Source organism: Chiloscyllium plagiosum, unplaced genomic scaffold (genome assembly GCF_037043375.1).
Source record: "Chiloscyllium plagiosum isolate Xiang-an unplaced genomic scaffold, Cpla_swu_hap1 HiC_scaffold_4, whole genome shotgun sequence".
Lineage (NCBI taxonomy): Eukaryota > Metazoa > Chordata > Chondrichthyes > Orectolobiformes > Hemiscylliidae > Chiloscyllium > Chiloscyllium plagiosum.
In genome coordinates this window covers 57463304-57477996 of record NW_028270142.1, presented here as the reverse complement: position 1 = coordinate 57477996, position 14693 = coordinate 57463304, and the positions used below count along the sequence as shown (strand labels likewise).

The 14693-nt window shown below is 38.4% G+C and overlaps 1 protein-coding gene across 7 annotated transcripts in view; it reads left to right on the top strand.

Annotated features, from left to right (window-relative positions):
* The window catches only part of cyribb (CYFIP related Rac1 interactor Bb), a 185487-nt gene that overhangs the window by 112933 nt on the left and 57861 nt on the right, over positions 1-14693 (top strand). For 5 of the 7 annotated variants that reach the window (XM_043688537.2, XM_043688538.2, XM_043688535.2 and 2 more), the window contains exon 2: positions 12275-12310. The gene's annotated coding sequence lies outside the window, so the exon portion shown is untranslated. Of the gene's footprint in view, positions 1-12274; positions 12311-13682; positions 13844-14693 lie in introns of those variants that run through there. The other 2 variants (XM_087986268.1, XM_087986267.1) reach the window with 2 other exon arrangements.

Genomic DNA, 14693 nt, shown 5'->3' with positions numbered 1-14693 from the left:
TGGCTTGGAGGGGAGCTTACAGGTTCCCATATATCTGCTGCCCTTGTCCATCCAGATGCTAGTAGCTGTGGTTTTGAAGGAGCCTTTCTAAAGTGAGTTTCTATTGTGCATCCTGTAGATGATGGGCACTGCTGCTACTGAAGGTTGGTGGAGGGAATAAATGATGTGGATGTGGTGCCAATTCAAGTAAGCTGCTTTGTCTTGGATGGAGTCGAGTTTCAGAATAGAACAGAATACACTTTTTTGACACATGCACTCAAATGATTGCAGTGAAAAATTTGTATTGTCACCACTCAATGTCACCTTAGGTACAGGATCCCTCTGTACAAAAACTTTTAAGTGTTGTCACAGAATTGAAATTGTAGATTAAAAATAGACTGGCAAGGGAAAACAGAGTTTAAAAGTCCAGAATGTGAATAAAAAGTGTCTTTTAAAGTACTCAAGTTATGGTCCTTTTCTACTGAGTCCATGCCACCTGGGTTTCAGAACACGAGACCTCCCCTCTGTCCTGAACTCACCTCCAGGACTTGATCCCCCAGCCAGACCACACTGGCTCTGCTCCCCGCTCCAGGACTCAACCCACACTGGCTCTGCTCCCTGCACAGAACTTGGCCTACGTGGTGCTGCTCCCCGCTCTTGGACTCGGCCATGCTGTCTCTGCCCCCCGCTGCAGGACTCAACCCACATTGCCTCTGCTTCCTGCTCCAGGACTTGGCCTGTGCTGGCTCTGCTGCCCACTCCAGGATTCGGCCCGGATGATCATGACTTGGAACTTTCAGTCCAAGCCTTGATCTTGTTGAGGTCTTGTTGCATTTGGATATGGACTGTTTCTGTATCTGAGGAGTCACGAAAGGCACTGATGATTTTTGCAGTAACCAGCAAACATCCTCACTTCTGACCTTACAATGGAGGGCAGGTCATTGAAGCTGAAGAATAGTGGATGAAAGACACAACTGAATCATACTTAGCTCAGAGGAAGATGGTTTTTGGAGGTCAATCATCTCAACTCGAGGACATCTCTGCAGGTAGAGTTCTAACTTTGTTCCTGCAGAGATGTCCTAGAGCTGAGATGACTGACCTCTAACAATCATTTTCCTGTGTGCTAGGTATGATTCCAACAAGCAGAGAGTTTTCGCTTTAAAGCCTTTGACTTGAGTTTGCCAGAGCTCCTTGATGCAACACTTGATCAAATGCAGCTTTGATGTCAAGGGCAGTCATTCTCACCTCACCTCTAGAATTCAGCTCTTTGTTTCATGTTTGAACTAATGGGTATCAGGAGCTGCGTGACACTTGTGAAACCTAAACTCTGTATCAGTGAGCAGATTATTGCTAAGCAAAGGCTGCTCTAATAGTGATAATACCTTCCATTACTTTACTGATGATGAAGAGTAGACTGATGGGCTGATAATTGGCCAGGTTGGAATTATCCTGCATTTTGTCTGCAGGACATAGCTGGGCAGTTTTCTACATTATTAGTAGATGCCAGTGTTGTAGCTGTACCAGGACAAAACCTAATTGATTGCTCAATTAGTTTTGGAGGATTGAGGGCCTATAATTTTCCTTTGTGCTATAAATGAGCTCCACGGAGTGGAATGTTTGAAGGTCTGGGAGATTCTACAGTTTTTCTCTTACATAGGAAAGATGTATCGCGTAGAGAAATACATAGAAAAAAAATTTCTTGAAGAATTGTGAGAAGACTGATTGTTACAATTTTACTGTTGAACTTGCAAAAATGGGTCAAAGATTCTTGACTATTTTTCTTTGTTCAGAGCTTATTCCTTCACTTTAGCATATAAATTATAAGCAGAACGTGTGGTTAAGCATCTTTTACTCTTTCAGAATGACTTAACTGCCACCTAGCATTGTTATAAATTCCATCTTCCTGCTGACTTGGCTAAACTTACTAAAAGTTTTCATTTGAAAGCCTAGGAATGTATGTTTGTACAAGAGCTGGTGCTGGAACCATTCCAGTAAAAATGGTCTTGATGCAGGAGATAACAAATGTCGGACATTGCTTTTCTCAACAGCAAATTTTGTCTGCGTTTACACAGTGGAACAGAAGTTTTTAGATTAGATTAGATTCCCTACAGTGTGGAAATAGGCCCTTCAGCCCAACAAGTCCACACCGACCCTCCGAAGAGCAACCTACCCAGACCCATTACCCTACATTTACCCCTTCACCTAACACTACGGGCAATTTAGCATGGCCAATTCACCTAACCTGCACACTTTTGGACTGTGGGAGGAAACCGGAGCACCTGGAGGAAACCCATGCAGACACGGGGAGTACGTGCAAACTCCACACAGACAGTTGCCTGAGGCGGGAATTGTACCTGGGTCTCTGGCGCTGTGAGGCAGCAGTGCTAACCACTGTGCCACCATGCCGACCAAAATCAGAGCAATATCAAGAAATGCAGTTTGTGGTTTAATACATTGTTTTAAGCTGACTTTATCCTTGTGATTTCAAATCATTGTATTATTTTTAACTTTAGATCAATTGCTTATCTTTTAGCATGACCTGGTAATTAAATGTCATTTTAAAATTTGGGCATCATCATGTTACACAAGTGTGGTACTGTCCTCCTTTTTTCCTTTTACACCTCCTATTTGATGATTCAGTATGATAAATAGTTGTCGTGTTTGATAATTCTTCTGCCCAGTTAGCTTGGTACTCCCCACTTACCTTAATAAATTTTGCCATATTTTGGCCCAACATCAATATCTTTGACACTTCATTTAACCTTGAAGTGGCTCTTGTTTTGGTAGTTGGTGTTGTCATATTAAAGGTTCCGAGGAGCAGCAGAATCGACATTTCGGACATAAGCCCTTCTTCAGGAATGAAGGGCTTATGCTCGAAACGTCGATTCTCCTGCTCCTCGGATGCTGCCTGGTCAGCTGTGTTTTTCCAGCACCACATTTTTCAGCTCTGGTCTCCAGCATCTGCAGTCCTCACTTTCTCCTAGTTGTCATATTAAACTTTGACAGTATTTTGGTCATGACTTGCTCATAACTTTGCTGATCTTGTATTATTTTTTGGTCTGGATTTTCACTGAGTTGCGATATTTAAGCACTTTGGCCTCAAGTCAGGTCTTCAACAGGGTTTTGATTTACATTTTCCGTCACACATCCAGTCTTTAGTGATCTGGAGACTGGGAGATTTGACCCATTGTTTTCTTTTGTATTTCCTTCAACTGTCTGTGAATTGCATCCTGTTTCTCACTGTGTGCTAGCCTGTAATGAATTGCACCATCCTTATTATTTGATACTTTTGTCCACATATGATTTTTTATTGCTGTAATGCAAACAAAAAATTGTTTCAATGCTAGTGATAACTTAGAATCTCTTGTTCATACTTAGTACTCTACAAAATTATACACCAAAAATATAAAGTTCCCAGTTCTGTGCATATCCAAATATACTACTTCAGTATCTGAGAAGTGCTAAACTTTGTGCAATCATCAGTGACCGGCCTGTGATCAGGGGCTGAAGGAAACCAAACTGAGCATCAATGGGTAGGTTATTTCTTTGCAAATGCCATTTATTAGCTCTGTCAGTGATCCTTCCATCATTTTGGTGATGATCCACGGCAGACTGATTGGGCAGTAATTGGCTGGGTTGGATTTGTTCTGCTTTTTACAGACACGTTATATGTGGGCAACTTCAACATTGTCAGGTGGATGCTGGTATTATAACTGTATTGTAACAGCCTAAGGGCATACCCTCAAACCCACACAACTTGAGGATACATCCAGGGCTCCTTGATCTACTTATTCAAAAAATTAAGTATTTTATACAAGTTTCATTATGTAAATTGCTGACTTACACAGTTGACATGAGGTGTAGTTTAAAAATAAATTGTTGCTTATTGAAATTTACAATAAGGAAAAGAAAAACATTGGAGAACATTTTTTACTACTGAAAAGCAGAATTATAAATGATGTTATGATGCTGATGATGATTGTAGAAGTTTAACTTTAAAGAATTTTTGTGTAAGATTTAACATTAGACCCAGTATTTTTTGGTAGTGCATATATTAAGTCAATTTCATTTAAATTTTTCTGAATGTTTGTATTTAATCCAAAATAAAGATTGCATTTGCACAGGACTTGGTCACACCTTCAGAATGTTAGAAATATTTTAAAGCCATTAAATAGTAATTGTTATGTAGCAGAAGAAGTGTCCAATTTCCATACAGGCTCACAGGCAACAAACAAACAGCTGATAGTATGTCTGGGTAATTTGTTTTTGGAGCTGGTTAAAGCAAAAATGTTGACACAACACCAGAAAAAAATCCCCTTTCTTCCCATAGTGCTTTGGAATCTTTTGCATCTGTTTGAGTTCTGTTGGTTTATTTTGAATTTTCACATACCTTTTTTTTGCTTCAGGGATTTGGAGTAATTATCCATAATGCTAAATAGCCACTATACATAGAGTTGTGGAGATGTACAGCACGGAAGTAGACCCTTCGATCCAACCTGTCTATGCCGACCAGATATCCTAAATTAATCTAGTCCCATTTGCCACCACTTGGCCCATATCCCTCCAAATCTATTCAGAAGCCTTCTAAATGTTGTAATTGTACCAGCCTCCACCACTTCCTCCGGCAGCTCATTTCATACACGCACCACCCTCTGCATGAGAAAGTTGTTCTTAGGTTCCTTTTATATCTTTTCCCTCTCACCCTAAACCAATGCCTTCTAGTTCTGGACTCCCCCAACTCAGGGAAAAGATCTTATCTATTTACCGTATCCATGCCCATCATGATTTTATAAACCTCTATAAGGTCACCCCTCAGTCTCCGATGCTCCAGGGAAAATAGCCCGAGCCTATTCAGCCTTTCCCTATACTCAAATGTGTAGATGCAGCCTGTGAGAGAACAGGCGACAGCAAGCATCTGCGCATGTATGTGTGATGACACTGTGTTCCATGGGTGGCTCAGTGGTTAGCACTGGTACCTCACAGTGCCAGAGACCCAGATTCAATTCTAACTTTAGGTGACTGTCTGTGTAGAGCTTGCATGATCTCCCTGAGTCAGCATGGATTTACACTGGGTGCTCCATTGGCTCCCTCAGTCCAAAGATGTGCAGGTTAAGTGAATTTGGTCTTACTAAATTGTCTGTCACACCCAGAGATGTGCAGGCTAGGTGGATTAGCTGTGGTAAAATGTGCGGTTGCGGTGATAGGGTTGAGGGCCGGATCTGGGTTGGATGTTCTTCAGAGGGTCTGTGCAGATACTGAACTGAATGACCTCTGTAGGAATTCTGTGATTCTATTACCAGCACACACATCACTGACCAGGAAACCACGCAGGTGAGATGGAGGCTGGGGCCCCAGTCGGAGCAGGGATGCATGTCTGCAGCAGGAGTGAAGGCGGGTGAGGTCGCACAGGAGCGGGAGAGATAGGGAGCCAGCTGTTGTTTGTGCATTTTGTGTGTTTTTTTAAGATTAAAAAACATCCAAATACCTGAAGAACTTCTCTTCCTGCAGGGCCATTTTTGAGACTGACTGTTGTTTTCCCTCACTTATCAATGATGTTGGCATTCACATTATGCATGCACACTCTTTGTGCCACTTACAGGTGGCATTTATATGAATCACAGTCTTCAGGAGTAGTGGAAATGTTGGAAGGATTAGCAGGCTGTTTATCAACCTGATTGAACCAGAGAAACAAATACTCCTGTGGCCAACAAGTTATTGAGGGGGATTTGAACTCGGAGCTTCTGACTCAGAGGTAATGTGCTGCCTACTGATGCAAAAGACTGCATACAGCTGAGTTTAGTGATATTCCAAGAGAAATGTAACATGGTTTGGCACTTGAGTTGTATTCTTGTTAAAAGCCAAATCCTGTCCAAATAGTTTTGTAAACTCCTCTCACCATTCCCCATCCAAATTGATCTTCACCATCCAAATATAACAGAATATATTGTTTTGCATCCTTGCTTTTATTAGTCTCTAACATCCAAAGTTGAATGATGAAATGATTGTTCTCGTTCTCCTTCTACATCTCCAATTTTTGAACATTTCATAGGTCTGAAATTTTGTTGAATGCATAAAACTAATACTGGATCACATGACAATAAAGGCTAATTTTAGCACAACCTGACTTGTAGGCTGTGGTGCATGCTGTAATGTAAAATAATGGGTTGGATAATACATTATTCTGATCTTCAGTTCTAGGTATGAAGAAGTCCAATAAATTGTAATTTTAGTGTTCTCCCTTTCCCCACGCGCTCCTTAATGTTCTCGAGTCATATATCAGAGAAACAGACCCTTCGGCCCAACCAGTCCATGCCGAACATAATCCCAAACTAAACTAGTCCCACCTGCCTGCTCTTGGCCCATATTCCTCCAAACCTTTCCTATTCATGCACTTATCCAAATATATTTTAAACATTCTAATTGTACCTACATCCACCACTTCCTCCGAAAGTTAATTTTGCATGAGAACCACCCACTGTGTAAAGAACTTAGTCCACCATATCTTTTTAAATCTCTCTCCAGTCACCTTAAATTGTGTCCCCAAGTCTTGAACTCCCCCATCCCAGGGAAAAGGCAACTAAAATTAACTTTATCTATATCCCTCATTATTTTATAAACTTCTATCAGGTCGCCTCTCAACCTCCTACACTCCAGTGAAAAAAAAAAGCTCTAGTCTGCTCAGTCTTTCTTTATAACTCAAACATTCCATACCTGGCAACATCTTGGTAAATCTATTCTGAACCCTCTCCACCTTAATAATTTTGTAATAAGTTCTAGCTTTAGTTTTACAATTGGTGGTGATCTTCATTAACTACTCAGTTATGGAGATGAGTATAAGCTATATTACTGCAATTATCAGCAGTTGATCTTTTAATGCTCGTTCTAAAGCCAGTAGAATTGCAAGAAAAACCTGATTAATCTAACTGGCACTATTTTCACTGACCAATTTAGCCAATTGAACTAGGCTAGTGTATCCTCTCTACCTTAGTGCAATTAAAAGAAAACCCTTTCTCTTACCCCCCTGCCAACCTCTTTTAGACATCATGCATAATCAACCTTTGATAGTTCAAAATTCTAAGAGCTATTTGAGCACAAAAAATCATGTTGGAGTTTAATTTATACTTAACCAACCGGAGTCACTGATGAATAAAGGGTATAAACATATCCTCACTTCTTTGGAATTAATGAATTTAGAACACTGAGTTTGCATTTACGTCATGCCATTTTTGTTGTATATTCCATGATAATTAATATATGATACTATCGAAAAATAATGGATCCAGAGTTACATCGTGATCTGGTCCTAGGTGGTCCTGGATTCCTGATGACGGGCTTATGCCCGAAATGTCAATTCTCCTGCTCCGCAGATGCTGCCTGATCTGTTGTGCTTTTCCAGCACCATATTCTCGGTCTGGTCATAGTCCACATTATTGGGAGAAATTTGTTATTGATAACTTGTATTAATCTACTGTTACTGGGCTGTTTAAAGGATAATTGACGGAAGCACCTTTCCTAGCAAGAAGACTTGATGTATGACATTAACAATATGTGGGGAAAGTTGATTTGCATATTTCACATATTGTCTTCCGTTGCCTATGAGAAATCAGATGGTATGAAAGATACAGAGTCATAAAGCTCCCAATTGATCATTTTTCTGCCCTGTGCCATGGGTGATCTATTCTGTGAACATGGAAGCAGCTGGGTCAAACTACTCTCCAGGGTCTGTACCTTATTTAGTTACCAACACCACTGAAGGTGGGCAGTGATAATATTTTTGCACCCTGTTTATTAGTTTGTAAACAGCATATTTCAAACAAATTTATTTTAAAATACTGTTAATTTGGAATGTTGTGGCATTTATCTTAACTTTCAAAATGTGTGTAGAATTTGCAGCATGGGTTTTTAGATGTGGGTTGACTGATGAGATTAGATCGGTTACCTTGATGAGATTAGATCTCTCTAAAGATATTTCTTTTTTCAATTTTATAATTAAAAACCAGTCAGGCTGGGAAAATTGTCAAAGAAAAACTAATTGAATTAACGTTGTGATAACTCAGTATGGTGAAAGCATGCACTGTACTGAGGATTCCCTTCACTTAGTTATGCTATGCCTTTTAAGGCATTGGCTGACTATTGCTCAGATCATGATTTTGCCTTGTGACAAATGATGTTTAAAGAATTAGCATTTTCTGTTTTGATCATTAGTGCAATGGGCTCATGAGTTTGCTTATATTGCACTGTAGAAAATGAAGGCTATGTGAGAAGTAAAGTTGACTAAGGCATATGGATGGGTATATGAATAGGAAGGGTTTAGAGGGATATGGGCCAAGTGCTGGCAAATGGGACTGGATTAAGTTAGGATTTCTGGTTGGCATGGATGAATTGGACCGAAGGGTCTGTTTCTGTGCTGTACATCTCTATGACGCAATGACTTGGAGCATTATATAACTGTTTCTCCCTGAAATCTTAATTTGAAAAATAATATCTGCTCAAATTGAAATTGCAAATCAATGGAACTGGGGAGAATCACTTTCATATTGTCATTGTAAGTTACTGAGATATGAATTAATTTAAACATTCATGTAAAAACATGGTTTAATATAACAGTTTCTTCTAGTTGGGATATATTGTATGTTCTTGTGTAGCCTGTGTTTGAACCCTGAAAATCAATTTGAGGAAAAAATGTTTTTGCAAAGAAATTGATGGATTGTCCTTCCAGTTTGTCTTCTACCATTCTAGCAGCTGTATTATACAATGACATTAGAGCTGTTGAATAATCATTTGCAATCTAGGTCTGTTAATTAGTCTATATGAGAGACAAATGTAGCGTGAATAAATTGCAGTGGACCAGAGGTTCAAAGTCACTTCTTCTTTCCAGGTTATCTACACATGCTCTGTGTCCTCTCTTGAAATACTCGTACTGTATTGCAACGACCTTTTTTTAAAACATTCCCAATATATTTGAATAATTACTGCTTCTAGCTCCTCTCTCAACAGCCTGTTGCAAAGGTTGATATTTTTAAAAAATGTTAGCCTATTTCTCTCATCAACTTGTTCAGAGATGCTATTACACACCTCTGGAGAAAGATGGACTTGAATTTGGGCCTACCACTGCACTACAAGAGGACTGAAGACTTGCTCATACCATTGCTTCCACAGATTTCATTTTATCTTTCATACAGACTGTGCACTCTGATTTTTTTGCATAGAGTGAAGTGGCTTGTCATGGTCTTCATTAACTATTCCCTTTCAGAATGCTGAATAATATATCTTCACTGGAACAGAGCAGGTTGAGAGAATCTATGTTCAAATGACATACTCATTCCTCATGATTAATCCTTCTCACCCCCCAATACTCTTAGTTGCCATGTTCTGTATGCATTGAATAGCAGCAATATCCTTTTTGTCCTGGAGCAATCAGCAGTGCATGTGGTATTTTACATGCAACCATTCCAATGATTTGTAAAGTAACTGGATGATCTCACAGCTTTAGTTCAATATTTAGGTTTTAATGTCTGGCTTGCTTTACTCATTAATAGTTGGCACACTACTTCAGGTTATTGAAAGGAAAAAGACTTGCATAAAAATTGCACCTTTCTCAACCTCCAGATGCCCTAAAGCCAAATAAGTAGCTATTTCACAGCCAAATATATACATATTGTAATGTGGGAAATGCGGAAGTCAAGTGTCTTACAAGAAGTCTCCATTTGTAACAATACAACAAAGACCAAGCAAGTTCTCTGAGATAGTGGTTTAGGATTAAATATTGTTTTGCTCTTTGAATAGTATTTTGGATCTTGTCGATCCACTTAAGGGGGCAAATGGAGTCTTTATTTAATACCTCATCAGCAAATTAACAACATAATAGTTTGACATTCCATAAGTCGTTTACAAGGATCTCATCTTAGACAATGGGCTCACATCTTTAGAAACTTTCTGATTCTGCATTGAAGGCACTTTCACCTGACCCATATGTGATATGTGCAATATTTTCCATATAATTATTTTTTTCTATTTAAATTTTAACCCCTTCCTAGTTATTTTAATTAAGCCCCCACATGAAAGGTGCAGCAGGTAATTAAGAAGGGAAATAGAATATTGTCCTTCATTGCGAGAGGGATGGAGTTTAAAACAGGGAGGTTATGCTGCAGCTGTATAGGGTGCTGGTGAGGCCACATCTGGAGTACTGTGTACAGTTTTAGTCTCCTTACTTGGGAAAGGATGTACTGGCACTGGAGAGGGTAGAGAAGAGGTTCACTAGGTTGATTCAGGAGAAGCTTGGCTTATGAGGAGAGATTAAGTAGATTGGGACTGTACTCTTTGGAATTTAGAAGAATGGGGGGGGGTGCATCTTATAGAAACATATTAAAAAAATGAAGGGAATAGGTAAGATAGAAGTAGGAACATTGTTTCCACTGGCAGATGAAACTAGAACTAGGGGGTGTAGCTTCTAAATAAGTGGGAGTAGATTTACAACTGAATTGAGGAGGAACCTCTTCACCCAAAGGGTTGTGAATCTGTGGAATTGGCCTGCACAGTGAAGCAGTTGAGGCTATTTTGTTGAATATTTTTAAAGCAAAGGTAGGTCTTTGAACAATTAAGGAATTAGGGGTTACAGTAAGCAGGTGGGTAAGTGGAGCTGAGTCCACAAAAAAGATCAGCCTGGTTTTATTGAATGGCGGGGCAGACTTGATGGGCCAAATGGTCTACTTCTGCTCATATTCCTTACCTTGTTATGTTCTCATGAAACATTTTAAATTTCTCTGCATTACATTTCATCTGCCAGCCTTCCATCCAATTCTTCTGAATACTGAAATCTAGCTTGCTTAACCTATTTAGCTTTGGAGTCTGACACCTTCATTGGGTTTGTGATATTTTTCACTTTTTATTGTCCCATGCATTTCTTGATTTACCTTGCAGTTGATTGATTGATCTTATCAGCTCTCAGTAATTAGAAGACTATTTTATGATTGAAGCCTACTACACTCGTTTGATTCTGAAACATTCACATACACAATTGTGAAGAGTAGTGAGTAGCTGAAGAAGGACAGCTGTACTCAAGCTGAGACTGAAGTTAGATAAAGGGACAGATATTAACTCTAAATAGTCAATATGGTATATTGCTAGTATAGAGTTGTCTTTCAAGAAAGCATACTCTTTAATCTATTATGTCTCTGTAATTTGTGCCTGTGTCACTGAAAGAATTTCTGAGCAAGTCTGTCATACTTCTTTCAATAGGCGCTGATTTCTTTTTGCTCCATTCCCCTGTTTCATGTTAACTTTAAAGTGCTGTTTTGCAAGAGGGAGTGGGGGTGGTGATGAGGGAGTGAAACTGGGAATAGTGAAGCTGTAGGATGAGTGTGGGGATATTTAGACTGATACAGAGAACACTGTTTCTCGACATAAGAGTACAGCAAGTGCATTCTCAGAATGACCAAGGATATTTCTTCCTGGAAGCTAATTTGGTAATATGATGTGTTATTCATGGTAATGGTAGGCAGAGGAAATGCACCTAACAGCAAAGTAATTGGAGGGTAACTATTTTAACTGAATGGAGCCTTCAGCTGTTCTGAGATTCTGTCTGCAGAACATTACTAACCTTTCAATTGCAGGATATCTGAAATGCAATTAATATAATGTGTATGTATGATAGGCAAATCTAAAGCTTTAATTAAATTGCCACATTTCATAACTTGACCACAGAATGCCGTTCAAAAAGACGCCAAAGACTAGTAGTCTAAAACTAACACAAGATTAAATATACATAGGTAATCAGGATGAAATGTATTGGCAAAGGGAATTAGTGCATAAGTTGTACTCCATTGAGATACAACAATTGCTTCTTTAATGCAGACAAATAAGCAAAATGTACTACAAAGACACAAGGCATAAATTACATGTTAAGAGAAGCATTGGAAGGCTTGGTCAAATAGTTTTGTTTTAAAAAATGAGCCTTTAAGGATGGAATTCCAGAGCATGGGATCTTGATGGCTGAAGGTATCAGCGTTTGTGTTGGGGCAAAGGAAAGAGATATACAGAAGAACATGTGACCTGTCAGAATCAGAGGCGTACGGTGTGAGATAACACTTTTCAAAGAATAAAAGGTCATTTGAATTGAGGAGTGGACAGTAATATGCAAACACTGAGTTAACGTGCTCCTAACCCAAATTAAAAAACATTGTGATTTTTAATTTTGGACCAGCAAATATTTGAATTGTGAAAAACATAAATTACTTGACTTGCAAAATTGCAGACATAGAAATGCAGACTAAAGAATTTTTTTTCATTATTCCAGACTTGGAGTCAACAAATAAAGAAGCAAAAGTTGTAGGTAAGTGCTGGTGTTTTATTTCAAAAACTGTAAATTGTATATAATCCATACTAAATTAAAGGCTGAAGCTGCTTATCTTACTAATGTAAAACTGTGTATATAGTAATTATAATCTGTCCTTAAGGTTCATGCAAACCATTTGTCATCGCATAAAGTGTAATTCTTAGACTTTACTAAAGAAATGGAAAATACTTTTTCTAATAAACATGAATATTTGTAACCAGACTGGTTTAAAAAAATCAGTGCCAATCTGGAAGTGTAATGTTACAGGATTATGATGCACCTTTTCATGTTTGAATCTCGGAATTTAAATTTGTTTAATTCTTGACTTTGGGTCAACAATTCTGTAAAATCTTAATTGAAAGGGCTATTTGGCTCTTTCCTTTCTTGATCCCTCCCGATTTCCAACTAAATTTGGCAATTGTCCTTTGAAAGCTAATTGCAACACCAAAAATGTTGGTGACTTTGGGTTGCATGTAGTGAGAGAAAAAATGGAACGTTCAGACTAACAAAGTATTCAATTTGATAATGCCTTGCAAAAAGGGATCAAATTTCATTTCTATTTATTAAGAAAGCTTTTATGATTATCAAACATAAAAATATACCAGATAACTTGTTTTCGGTGTTATAAAAAAGACTTTTTGGAACCTCAAAACTATATTTCTGAAATTTGAAATAGTGAATGAAATTAAAAATTGAGCAAATGATGCTGTTAATTTTTTAAAAAGCCTGTGCTCAGTCTCACCCAGTGTAATTATGAATAACCATTGGAGTCATGCATACCCTAACTGGTTCAAAGTCATGGAATTCTTTACAAGACAATTTATGGACTATCACCACAATGTGCGCATTGTTCAAGAAGACATTTCACCACCATCTTTTGACAACTGGGGAGGGAAAATGAAAATGGCATTTCTTGAGTAGCCCAAATTCATGAGAAATAATAAAGTGAACTCCGTAAAATTGAGAATGTCATTATAATTGTCTTGAGGGTACCACTTTTGAATTACTCCTGTCTGAAGTTTAAATAGTGAGATGACTTATTTAATAGAGTTCCACACTTGTACAATCAAAAGATCATGGATGCGAACCATTGGAAAACTTCACTGGCTTTCCAGTAATTCATGAAAATAGGCTGATCTCTTTGCTTTTTTATAGTAATTTATTGGGATCTTGGACCAGGGTGCCAAATTTATATTACAACCTGACCAGGAACCATTAACTTTTTATTTTTAATGTCAATTAAGTATGATCCAAGAACTTTGTAAGAGAATGAATCTGTATGTTTCACCAAACAACAAGAAAACATTGCAGTTCTAACTTTGGTATGATATAAACATGCATAAATGCAACTTTTTTTTCCTACATCCAGAATTAACCTGAAATAAATGAGTAAAAGACAAGCTGTGCTCAAACACCACACCGAGATCATCAGATAGCAACTGCAGTCAAGGCAGGTCTTACATACTCATTGTCTGCACTCCAAATGTCAGTGAAACTGAGGGTCATCAAATCTCATTAAAACTTTTCCAGGTATTCCAATTTCTTCTGTTTCAAAGACATAACTTCAGAACTCCCTCAAGAACCATTCCTTCAATGATTATCTCAATGAGTGGGATGATACTCCCCTGAAATCTTGGAATTTGTGGAGATAAATCCAGCTTTTTTGCTGTCAGCCAGCTCTAAGAAGCTAGTGCTGCCCTTGGATTGTATATCAAACTTTAATATTACTCACTAGTACCAAACTACTTGTGGGCTTTCAAACCCCACCATCTTAAGGATGGTACCAAATTGGGAAAAAGAAAATCCATGCTGCAAAGTTTAGTCAGAGGCTAAAAGGGTTTTGAGAAAACAGCAAAGGATAAACAAAAATAGCGAGAAATTGAAGTGTAAGAAGAATCTGGCAAAAATTCTAAAAAACTGATGTGAAAACTTCTTAAAGTATTTAATAAGGAAAGAAATAGCAATAGTCAAAGTTGGTCCCTTAGAAGATGAGACTAGGGAAGTAATAATTGGAAGCAAAGATATGGCAGATTTCAGACAATTCCACAGTCGTTACCGAGCAAATGTTACAAATTAAAACTTGTAGTTACCCAGGTGTTACACTAACCCCCAATCCCAGACCACTGACATAATGATTACACTGATCTCAGTGACCTGATTACTCCTCCTGACCTGAACTGATTACCCTCCCAACCACCATCTATCTCAGTTACCAATCCCTTCATTTGCACACCCATTTATCTGCAGAACCATTCAGTCATTAATTTGCTAACATTAAGACTGGACCTTTGCGGTGGGAATTGAGGCACATGGATAACTCGAACAATATTTTGTACATGTCTTCATTGTAAAAGACACAAAAAAACCCCAGTAATAGTAG